Below are 12114 nucleotides of genomic sequence, written 5' to 3'. Positions count from 1 at the left end.
CTTTTTTGCTATTTCCAAATGTTCTAACCTTGGATTTTATAGGAATTTTTCCGAGAAGACTTTGTTATATTTTTTACCTTCATAGTGAAAGAAAACAGTATTTTTTCCTCTATCTTTTGCTCAGTTGATAGAGCCAAACTTTGGAGTAGGAGTCAGGGATAAAGCAAAGGAACTATAGTCAGGTACTGTATAGTAATGTTTTGGTCAACATTTGACCACATATATGACGGTGCTCCTATAAAATTATAATGAAATTGAAAAATTCCTATTTCCTAGTGACATCATAGCTGTCATAAGCCATCGTAATGTCATAATGCAATGCTTTAACTTTTCTATGTTTATATATATTTAGATAAACAAATACTTACCATTGTGTTACAATTGCCTGCCACATTCAGTACAGCAACATGCTGTATGGGTTTATAGCCTAGAAGCAATAGGCTATACCATGTAGCCTAAGTGTGTAGTAAGCTATGTTATCTAGGTTTAGTACAGCATAAGATGTTTACATAATGGTGAAATTGTGACGTATTTCTCAGATGTTCCTGTTAAGTGACACCTGACTGCACTTTAACATCATTCTTCCCATTTTCTCCAGAAACTTCTGAGAAACTCTAAGGGGCCATTAAATGAACACTTGATTCTAGCCACTGTCAGGGAGTTACCTATTAGGTGCTTTATCTATTTATGGAAGAATTGGTGATGGGCAGTAGGGGGCTATTGTTGATTTCTGGGATATGCACAGAGTATAAATATTTTAAGGTTCTGGGAACAGAAAATCCATTCTTCATTGACCTATGCCAAACAGCTCCCTGTGAAATGCATTTTGGAAACCACTGCAGAAACTTGAAAGATGAAGTTACATTCAGGATTTTCATCTAGATTTCAAGGTTGGGCCTTATCACTTTTGTTTCTAGGAAGGAAGATTCAGCAGATTTTGCTCCTATATTATCAGAGTTCTGAAAACACTTTGGGGACACCTCTGTATGCCCAGCCCAGGGAACTCTAAAGGCATTAGAGGGATAACATGTTTTGAGATGGGATAAAAGGCAAGAGAGATGACCTCTTCCTCTAGCAGTGGGCGAGCAGCTGGCTCTGCTTTTCACTGATTTTATGGCTTTGTCTGTGAAGGAACAGCAGTGTTCCACAGAGAGGCGCTTGACTGAGACAGTTGCTGTTACTGAGCAGAAGAGAGCCAGGGGGTGCAGTAAGATGTGGAAAGCATTCTGTTTCCTCTAAATGTGGGAAGAAATGAAAAACTTACAGGGGAGAAAAGACTGATAATTTTGCTCTGAATACTTAAGTAGAATCTGAGGAGTGGAAATAATAGGTTGAAGGATATGTGCATATTATAATCAGTGTCATGTAGTTCCTGTAAATTAATTTCATAAAGCTTATATGGAAACAAGGTGACTTGGTAACATGGAAATCAATAATAAGTGAGAAGGGCAGGACATAAAATATGTGTACTGATATATACATACTAAAATGGGAAAAGAATATGAAAATATTAGCTTGGTGGATTTTTTTGTGATAGGGTTATGTGGGTGTTTTTTAAAAATGTCTAATATATTTGTTTGTTTGCTTGTTTTGAGACAAGGTCTCTGTTGCCCAGGCTGTAATGCAGTGGTGTGATCAGCTCACTGTAGCCTCTACCTCCCCAGCTCAAGCAATTTTCCCACCTCAGCCTTCGGAGTAGCTGGGACTACAGGTACCAGCCACCACACCTAAGTAATTGTTTAACTTTTTGTAGAGATGGAGTCTTGCTAAATTTCCTAGGCTAAATTGTTTCTATTTTGATTACTATGTCCATAAAAATAATTTGATAATTTTAAAAAGCGAAACTAAAGAGGAAAAACATGTGTTTGCTTATTGCTGTAATTATTAGTTGCAAGCTATCACATTTTACCTTTATGTATAACCCTGAAGTGTATTAAATAATATATGGTGTCAAATTACTTAGGTAATGGTAGGAAGCACCTACTATCCTGTGGCAAGATAATTTTTAGACTTGTTATTTGTGTTCTCTCCAAATTTCGGTTCCGTAGGGCTTTCAGGAATGTTGCAAGATTCAAAGAAGAAGCAACCACAATTCAAACGTTCTCCCGACCTCTTGTAAAAGCCGGAGAAGCGAGGAAACCCGGCATTGTTGAGGGTGGGAGAGCGGAGCTGCCAGCTGCTGGTCCCCTGGAGCTGGGGGTGGCGCGGCCGGGGTTTGGGGCGACCCTTTGGAGGAGATCGCCGGTACCCCAGCGAGGTGTGGAGGATGAGAGCGCCTTAGGACCACCGCGAACGACCACCCTGAAGAAGTCAGTGGAGGTCGTGACAGACTGCAAGCGAGACCCATTCCATTTCCATCTGTGCTGCAACAGCGGAGAAGGAGAGACGACACACGACCTAGATCACTCCGGGAGGGAGGGTCTGAATTAAGGTGATAGTCCGAGTTTGTGACCTGAGATTCATACTACAAACCCCGCGGAGAACAAGGAGGAGGACCGAGAGCTTTTTTCCCGTGCTTATGAGCTGAAGCCAGGTGTTTGAAGTGTTTGATCTTCTAGAAAGCACTTGCCCACCTAAAGTAATTGGGTACAGCTGAGGTTCTCAAACTTGAGCGTGCACCACAATCACCCGAGGGGTAATTAAAACCTGGAGTGCACTTTGGGATGCCGAGGCGGGCGGATCACGAGGTCAGGAGATAAAGACCATCCTTGGCTAACACGGTGAAACCCTGTCTCTACTAAAAATACAAAAAATTAGCCGGGCGTGGGGGCGGGCGCCTGTAGTCCCGGCTACTCGGGAGGCTGAGGTAGGAGAATGGCGTGAACCCGGGAGGCGGAGCTTGCAGTGAGCCGAGATCGCGCCATTGCACTCCAGCCTGGGCGACAAAGTGAGACTCCGTCTCAAAAGAAAAACCAAAAACAACAACAACAAAAACACCTGGAGTGCTGGGGACCCCATTCCCAGAATTTCTGATTCAGTGGGCCGGGGTTGGGGCCCGAGAATGTGCATCTCTAACAGGTTCTCAAGTGAAGCTGATGCTGCAAGTCCCGGAACGGTGCTTCGACAACTGGTGAATGCTATGCTTTTCAGATACTTTGATATCAAACTTTTGCATGGCTGCAGCTACCTAAAGTGGTGTGTCAGTTTTACCAGAGGTTACTTTTCACTTAATATTGGCTTGGTTTATTTTCAGGTTTAAGAGTGGAGTGTGTTATTAATAGATCCATTTACAAGGCTCATTTGGAGGAAGCTGTTCCAGTGCTTTCACTTACTTTATAGATGACCATAATTTTTGGAGATTTCCATGATATAATTAAAACTATGTCTTGGTCATTTGTGTGACCTCTTTCAGTTTATGAAGTTTTCATCTATGTTATCTTGTTACGGTATTGCTCTTAATGTAAATATTTTAAAATATGCCTTTGTGTCTTTTTAGCAGCACTCCCATGAGGTAGAGCGATTGTTTTGCTTTTATGGTGTTAGTCACAGATCTAGGCTTAACTTCACGTTGTTTCCCAGTGAGTATATGTGCAGGTAACATCATAAATGTTATAAAAAGGGTGTGGTTACTGAATAATGAGAGGAAAACCCAGGCAATACAAAGGAGTTTTAATTATATGACTCTTTGAGACTTCAAATACGTAGGCCTGCCCAGCTTGCTTCCTGGGAACCCTCCTTCCTGATAAGCCTTCAATTGGAAAGAGAAAGAGGCCTCAGCCATAAAGGAAAACCTTTTTAGAGGGGTTCTGAGACCTAAAGGTCCAAGTTCCGGCACTCCCTGAAGCCACAAGGTTTCTCTGCCTCAAGGTTTCTCTGAAATCAGTTAGTGACAATCGAAGGCAGTCATGAAGAGGAAAAGTTAAAAATATGCAGACTATGTGGCCCTGGAGAAGAGGAGAGAAGCATTTTGATCCAGTTTGCTTCAGTTATAGGGAAGTTCCCAAGCTAACTAGATTGGTGGGATAGCACGTTTTATTTTATCTATACAATTTTTGTTATTGTGCTTGAACTTACATAGTAAAGTGAACAAATATTCAGTGTACAACTAAATGAATTCTTTAACATAGATGTATTCACAAACATACATACTCACACTCACTCTTGTACCCACCTTCCAGATTAAGATAATAGAGCATTCCCAAAACCACAAAAGGCTGCCTTATTCCTACTCCCAGCCAATACCCCAAAAGGTAACAGCTGCTGACTCTCGCCATTGAATGGTTTTACCTGTTCTTGAACTTTGTATAAATGGAATCATACAGTATGTACTATTTTGTGTCTGGCTTCTTTCACTCAACACTATGTCTGTTAGATTCATCTACACTGTTGCATGTAGCAAGAGTTTGTTCTTTTTCACCTCCAACCTGATCACCCCATTTCCCCAGCCCCAGGAAACCATTAATCCACTTTCTCTCTATAGATCTGTCTATTCTGAAAATTTCATATAAATGGAATCACAATATTTTGTCCTTGTGACTGGCTTCTTGGCATGTTTTCAAGGTTCATGTTGTAGCCTACATTAGTACCTCATTTCCTTTTATTGCTGAAAAATATTGAGTATACCACATTTTATTTATCCATTCATCAGCTGATGGGCATTTGGGTTGTTTCCACCTTTTGGCAATTGTGAATAATGCCGCAATGGACATTTGTATACAAGTTTTTGTGTGGACAGTGGAAATATGTTTTCATTTCTCTTGGGTATATATGTAAGAGTGAAACTGCTAGATCATATGGTAACTATATTTAACTGGTTCAGGAGTTGTCAAACCATTTTCCAAAGCGTCTGCACCGTTTTACATTCCCACCTGCCAAAGCCAGTCATTAGCATTGTTTCTATAGATATTAAATTAACTAAAAGTATCCCTTATGGGAAACGAAGGGATGGGCTGAATTAAAGGAATAGGTTGGGCTAGTTAACTGCAGCAGGAGCATGTCCTTAAGGCACAGATTGCTCATGCTATTGTTTGTGGCTTAAGAATGCCTTTAAGTGGTTTTCTGCCCTGGGCAGGCCAGGTGTTCCTTGCCCTCATTCCGGTAAACCCACAACCTTCCAGCATGGGCGTTATGGCCATCATGAACATGTCATAGTGCTGCAGAGATTTTGTTTATGGCCAGTTTTGGGGCCAGTTTACAGCCAGATTTTGAGGGGCTTGTTCCCAACACCCACCAGGAGTGTATGAGGATTCCAATTTACCCACATCTTCACCAAAGCTTGTTATCTGTTTTTTTTATTTTAGCCATCCTAGAAGGTGTGAGTGGTATCTTACTGTGGTTTTGGTGTACATTTTCCTGATGGCTAATGCTGTTGAGCATCTTTTTGTTTGCTCATTGGTTATTTGCATATCTTCTTTGGAGAATGTCTCTTTAGCTCATTTGCCTGTTTTTTAAAAAATGGGTAGTTTGCCTTTTTATTATTGAATTGTAATAGTTTCTTATATATTCTAGATATAAGTCCCTTATCAAATATACAATTTGTCAAATTTTTATCTCATTCTGTGGATTTTCTCTTCACTTTATTTTTTAACTTTGATTAAATTAATTAATTCATTTAGAGACAGGGTCTTGCTCTGTTGCCCAGGCTGTAGTGCAGTGGTGCAATCATAGCTCACTGCAACCCCAAACTCCTGGGCTCAAGTGATCCTCCTGCCTTAGCCTCCCAAGTAGCTGGAACTACAGGTGTGTACCACCATACCTGGCTAACTAATCTTTTCACTTTTTTGATAGTGTCCTTTGATGCCCCAAATTTAAAAATTTTGATAATGTTTACCTTCTCTAATTTTTCTTTTGTTGTTTGTACTTTTGGCATCATATGTAACAAACCCAAAGTCATAAGATTTATGCCTATGTTTTTTTTCTAAGAGTTTTATAGTTTTAGCTCTTACATTTAGGTCTTTGTTCCATTTTTGAGTTAATTTTTGTATGTATTGTAAGGTAGAGGTCAAATTTCATTCTTCATGTGACTATCCAGTTGTCTCATCATCATTTGTTGAAGACTATTCTTTTCCCATTGAATTGTCTTGGCCCCCTGTCAAAATCAGTTGAACATCATTGTGAGAGTTTGTTTCTGGACTCTCACTTCAATTCATCTGTAGGTCTAGCTTTATGCCAGTACCACTATCTTGATTACTGTGGCTTTGTTGCTTTGTTGAAAGTTTTGAAATCAGGAAGTTTGAGTTGTCCAACTTTATTCCTTTTTTTTTTTTTTTTTTTTTTGAGACAGAGCCTCGCTGTCACCCAGGCTAGAGTGCAGTGGCACAATCTTGGCTCACTGCAACCTCCACCTCCTGGGTTCAGTGATTCTCCTGCCTCAGCCTCCTGAATAGCTGGGATTACAGCGCATGCCACCATACCCGGCTAATTTTTGTATTTTTAGGAGAGATGGGGTTTCACCATGTTAGCCATGCTGGTCTCGAACTTCTGAACTCAAGTGATCTGTCTGCCTCAGCCTCCCAAAGTGCTGGCCCAACTTTACTTTTTATCAAGATCGTTTTGGCTATTCTGGGTCCCTTGTAATTCCATATGAATTTTTCGATTTCTACAAAAAAGCCATCTTGTATTTTGACAGTGATTGCATTGAATCCATAGATCAGTTTGTGGAAACATTGCTATTTTAAATTAAATATTAAATCTTCCAATCCAAGAAAATAGGATACTTTCCATCTAACTAGGTCTTCTTTAATTTCTTTCAACAATGTTTGTGTTGAGTGTACATTTTTGTTAAATTTACTCCCAAGTATTTTATTCTTTTTGATGTACTTGTAAATGGAATTGTTTTCTCAATTTCATTTTCTGTTGGCTCAGTGCTACTCTGTAGAAATACAATTGATTTTGTATATTGATTTTGTGTCCTGCTACTTTACTGAACTTTTTAATTAGTTCCAGTAGTTTTTTAGTGGAATCTGTAGCATGTTCTACCTACAGGATCGTACTGTCTACAAATAGAGAGAGGTTTACTTCTTTCCAATCTGTATGCCTTTTACTTCCTTTTACTTCTTGCCTCACTGCTCGGAGGCTAGAACTTTCTGTGTAGTGTTGAATAGAAGTGTTGAGAGTGGACATCTTTGTCTTGTTCCTGATCTTAGGAAAATAGCGTTTGTCCTTCACCATTAAGAATGATATTAGCTGTGGGTATTTTGTAGATGTCCTTTATCAGGTTGATGAAATTCATGTTTGTTGTTGTTGTTTTTGTTTATAATCAGTTTTAGCTTGCTGAAGAAAGTCCACTTCTATTCCTAGTCTGTTGAGTGATTTTACCATGAAGAGCTGTTGAAGTTGTAAATATTCTTGTACATTACTTTTTGGGTACATATTAAGTACTCATTTCTGTTGTGGCTATAACCAGGACTGGAAATGCTGAGTCATAGGGTATGAATAAGTTTAGCTTTGGTGGACATTGTCAAACAGGTTTTTGTTTGTTTGTTTGTTTATTTCGAGACAGGGATCTGGCTCTGTCACCCAGGCTGTAGAGCAGTGGCTCGATCATGGCTCACTTCAATCTCTGCCTCTGGAGCTTGAGCCAACCTCCCACCTCAGCCTCCCAAGTAGCTATAACTACAGGCACGTGCCACCACACCCAGCTAATTTTTTTTTGTTTTTTTTTTTTTTTTTTTTTTGAGACGGAGTCTTGCTGTCTCCCAGGCTGGAGTGCAGTGGCGCGATCTCTGCTCACTGCAAGCTCCACCTCCTGGGTTCACGCCATTCTCCTGCCTCAGCCTCCCAAGTAGCTGGGACTGTAGGCGCCCACCGCCACGCCCAGCTAATTTTTGTATTTTTATGTAGAGATGGGGTTTCACCATGTTGGCCAGGCTGGTCTCGAACTCCTGACTTTGTGATCCACCCACCTCGGCCTCCCAAAGTGCTGGGATTACAGGTGTGAGCCACCATGCCCGGCTAATTTTTGTATTTTTTTGTAGAGGTGTGGTTTCACCATGTTGCCCAAGCTGGTCTCAAACTCCTGAGCTCAGGTGATCTGCCCGCCTCAGCCTCCCAAAGTGCTTGGGATTACAGGCGTGAGCCTCTGCATCTGTCAGTTTTCTAAAGTGCTTGTACTAATGAACACTCCTACCAGCATCTTATGAGATCCCCAGTTGTTTCTACAGGATGCTGCTTTATTAAACCCCTCACTAAGGGTACCATCTCCTCACCTTTGCCATAAAAAATAGGGGACAACTGCATGCCCAGCCAGCACTATGGCTACGGGCAGTGGTTCCCATACTTTCACAAATGCAGGAGTAGCAGAGTCAGCACTTCCATGGGCGCTTTGGTGGGAGCGGTTAGTAGAGTGGGGAAAATGAAGGGTTTTAATCTTTGCCAACATAAGATGTGAAAAATAACACATTTTTGTTTTCAATTTTTTAAAACTATTAATGATATTGAAACAAATTTTCATAGCTTTCTTGGTCCTTTGTATTCTGTAGTTTTTTTGTTCATGTTCTTTGCCTTTAAAAAATAAGATATTTGATTTTTTATTGGGGTTTAAAGTCATTGTTCTATTATTGTAACATTTACACATTTTTATTAATATTTTTCCAGAACCTTTGTTTATTTCGGTGGTTTTATTTTATGGATGTAGAACTGCCAGTACATTGCCAACTCCGTATGATTTTTGGCATTGGTGTCATGTTAAGAAAGGCCTTTCTCATCTAGAAATATACAAATATTCTATCTTTATCTCAGTATTCTTCTCCGTTTTTTGAGAAAGAGTCTCGCTCTGTTGCCCAGACTGGAGTGCAGTGGCTCATCTCGGCTCACTGCAACCTCCACCTCCTGGGCTCAAGCAATTCTCGTGCCTCAGCTTCCCAAGTAGCTGGACTTACAGGCACGTGCCACTACGCCAGGCTAATTTTTGTATTTTTTGTAGAGACAGGGCTTCACCATGTTGGCCCGGCTGGTCTCAAACTCCTGACCTCAAGTGATCTGCCCACCTCAGCCTCCCAAAGTGCCGGGATTATAGGTATAAGCCACTGTGCCCAGCCTAAACATTTATTCTTTAATGTATCTGAAATTTATTTTAATGCATGGTGCAAATTGGGGATTTAGTTTTATTTTTCTTTAATATGGAAAAAATATACAACAGTCTGTGAGTTTTCATTACCTTTAACAGAGACTGTTCATCTTTGCACTAAAATTGATTAAGAGATAATTGCTACAGATTTGAAAAGAGAAGTTGTACATTTTTCCTGAATAAAGTGGTGATATTTTTTCATTGTAGGAAATTTGGAAACCATAAAAATATCTAAAACCTAAAATCAAAATGAGGTAATGATACTTGCCTCGACTTCAGTCTTGTCTCAGTCCTGGCTCCACTCCTGTGTATTCCACGTGCACACTGTGGTAGCTTTCCACGACCACAATTTCATCTCTTCTTTCCTGTTATCAGGTGAATTGGTAACCCCAGGGGCTGCTGCCAATCTCAGTTTGAGTTCCTGAGAATGCAACTAATCTTAGTTAACAAAAGAATCATAGAGTTAAAGGAGATCTTGATGATTTCTTTCTATTCATCCTTTTGACTTTGTGCAGGATGATACCAACAACATTCCAGAAAAACTTCATTCTGAGCTTTTGCATTCACCCCAAATTTCTCAGATGAAATGTAAGCTTATCCCTGTTTGTCCCTTTCTCAGATCGAATACACAGCCGCTGCTCATTATCTCTTATGGGATATTCTTGCATATATTTCGAGACTTTAGCTATATTCACAGGGTCAGAGAGAGGCAGAGTGTCTTCCTATCTGTAGGACAGCAGTGGTGTCCTGAATTGACAAGGAGCATTTTCTTATTGAATTCATCTCTCCTTGTTGAAAGAATGTTATTTAGTTTGGCATTTATGAAAGCAGATGTTGAGGCAGACTACCTAGGTTTTATTTTTGTGTGGCCTCAGGCAGGTCAACCACTCTTTCTGGGCTTTTTTCTCTCAACAAAAATAAAAACATTATTATTTCTGGCCTGGTGCAGTGGCTTGAGTCTGTAATCCTAGCACTTTGGTAGGCTGAGGCAGGTGGATCACTTGAGCCCAGGAGTTCGAGACCAGCCTGGGCAATGTGGCAAAACCCCACCTCTACGAAAAATAGAAAAAATTAGCCAGGCGTGGTGGCTTGTATCTCTAGTCCCAGCTACTTGAGAGGCTGAAGTGGGAGAATCACTTGGGCCTGGGAGGGCAAGGCTGCAGTGAGCCATGATTGCAGCACTGCATACCTCAGCCTGGGTGACAGAATGAGACCCTGTCTCAACAACAAAACAAAAAAATGAAGAAGAAGAAATAAAAAAATAAAAAATAATTAATATCTACTGTCTAATAGGACTGTTTTTATTTTTTATTTATTTATTTATTTATTTTGAGACAGAGTCTCACTCTGTTGCCCAGGTTGGAGTGCAGTGGCACGATCTCAGCTCTCTGTAACCTCCACCTCCCAGATGCAAGTGATTCTCCTGCCTCAGCCTCCCAAGTAGCTAAGATTATAGGCACAAGCCACCATGCCTGACTAATTTTTGTATTTTTAGTAGAGATGGGGTTTCGCCATGTTGGCCCGGCTGGTCTTGAACTCCTGACCTCAAGTGATCTGTCTGCTTCTGCCTTCCAAAGTGCTGAGATTACAGGTGTGAGCCACGATACCTGGCCGGTATAGGACTGTTTTTAGACCCAAGTATAAAGAAAAAAAGTGTAGGGTTCTTATGTGGCACTTTGGCTTTTTGAATTAATTTTTTTGCATTTTTAAAATTATGGTAAATATATAATAATTTATCATTTTAACCATTTTTTCTTTTATCAGTCATCGTTAACTATTTTTAATTGACATGTAATAATTATACATATTTATGGAGTACAGTATGATATTTCTGTACATGTATACAATGTGTAATGAATGACCCAGGATATTTATCATATCCATCACCTCAAACATTTATCATTTATTTGTGTTGAGAAGATTTAAAATCTGTTCTTCTAGCTATTTGAAAATATATGTTGTTGTTTTATTGTAGTCACCCTATAGTGCAATAAAAACACTAGATCTTATTCCTCCTATCTATATGCGCTTTCATTTCCATCACAAAAAGCAGCTATCCTCCTTCCCTGCTCTTTCTCAGCCTCTAGTAACCATTCTTCTACCTCTACTTGTATGAGATCAACTCTTTTGGCTTCCACATAAGGGTGAGAACATGCAGTATTTACCTTTCTGTGCCTTACTTATTTGGCTTAACATAAAGCCCTCCAGGGTTATCCATGTTGCCATGAATAATGGAATGTTATTCCTTTCTAAAAAATCACTAAGTAGTATTCCATTGTGTATACATACTACATTTTCTTTACCCATTCATCTGTTGATGGACACTTATGTGGATTCCAAATCTTGGCTATTGTGAATACTGCTGCAATTAACATGGGAATGCAGATACCTCTTTGACATACTAATTTCCCTTTCTTTGGATAAATACGCAGTAGTGGGATTGCTGAATCATATAATAGTTCTATTTTTAGTTTTTTCAGAAACCGCTGTACTCTTTTCCATAATGGCTGTACTGATTTACATTCCCACCGACAGCGTATTTAAGAGTTCTCATTTCTCCTCATCCTCACCAGCATTTGTTATTTTTTAGCCACCCTAACTGGGGTGAGATAGTATCTCATTGTGGTTTTGATTTGCATTTCTGTGATAATTAGTAACGTTGAGCATTTTTTCATACAGCTATGGCCATTTGTATGTCTTCTTTTGAGAAATGTTTATTCAGCTCTTTTGTTCATTTTTTTATTAGGATTACTTCTCCTTTGCTATTAAGTTCCTTGTATTTTCTGGATATTAATCCCTTGTTAGATAAATAATTTGCAAATATTTTCTCCCATTCTACAGGTTGCCTCTTCACTTTGCTGACTGTTTTCTTTGCTGTGTGGAGGTTTTTAGTTTGATACCGCATCTGTCTATTTTTGCTTTTGTTGCCTATGTTTGTGAGGTCTTCTCCATATGATTTTTGCCTAGACCAATGTCTTGAAATATTTCCCCTGTTTTCTTAAAATATTTTCATAGTTTTGGGCCTTACATTTAAGTCTATAATCCATTTTGTGTTTATTTTTGTATATGATGAGAAACATGGGAGTCTAGTTTCATTTTTCTGCCTA

At 39.6% G+C, this 12114-nt stretch overlaps 1 long non-coding RNA gene across 1 annotated transcript; it reads left to right on the top strand.

Annotated features, from left to right (window-relative positions):
• Window positions 1–1592: 1592 nt before the first annotated feature.
• On the top strand, window positions 1593–4462 carry LOC134809615 (uncharacterized). The gene is made up of 2 exons (XR_010155842.1): window positions 1593–1711; window positions 2049–4462. It is a non-coding gene; the product is annotated as an uncharacterized LOC134809615 (long non-coding RNA).
• The last annotated feature ends 7652 nt before the right edge of the window (window positions 4463–12114 follow it).

Source organism: Pan troglodytes, chromosome 2, assembly GCF_028858775.2.
Source record: "Pan troglodytes isolate AG18354 chromosome 2, NHGRI_mPanTro3-v2.0_pri, whole genome shotgun sequence".
NCBI lineage: Eukaryota > Metazoa > Chordata > Mammalia > Primates > Hominidae > Pan > Pan troglodytes.
Note: the sequence above shows the minus strand (reverse complement) of the source record. Positions and strands in the feature narration are given on the sequence as shown.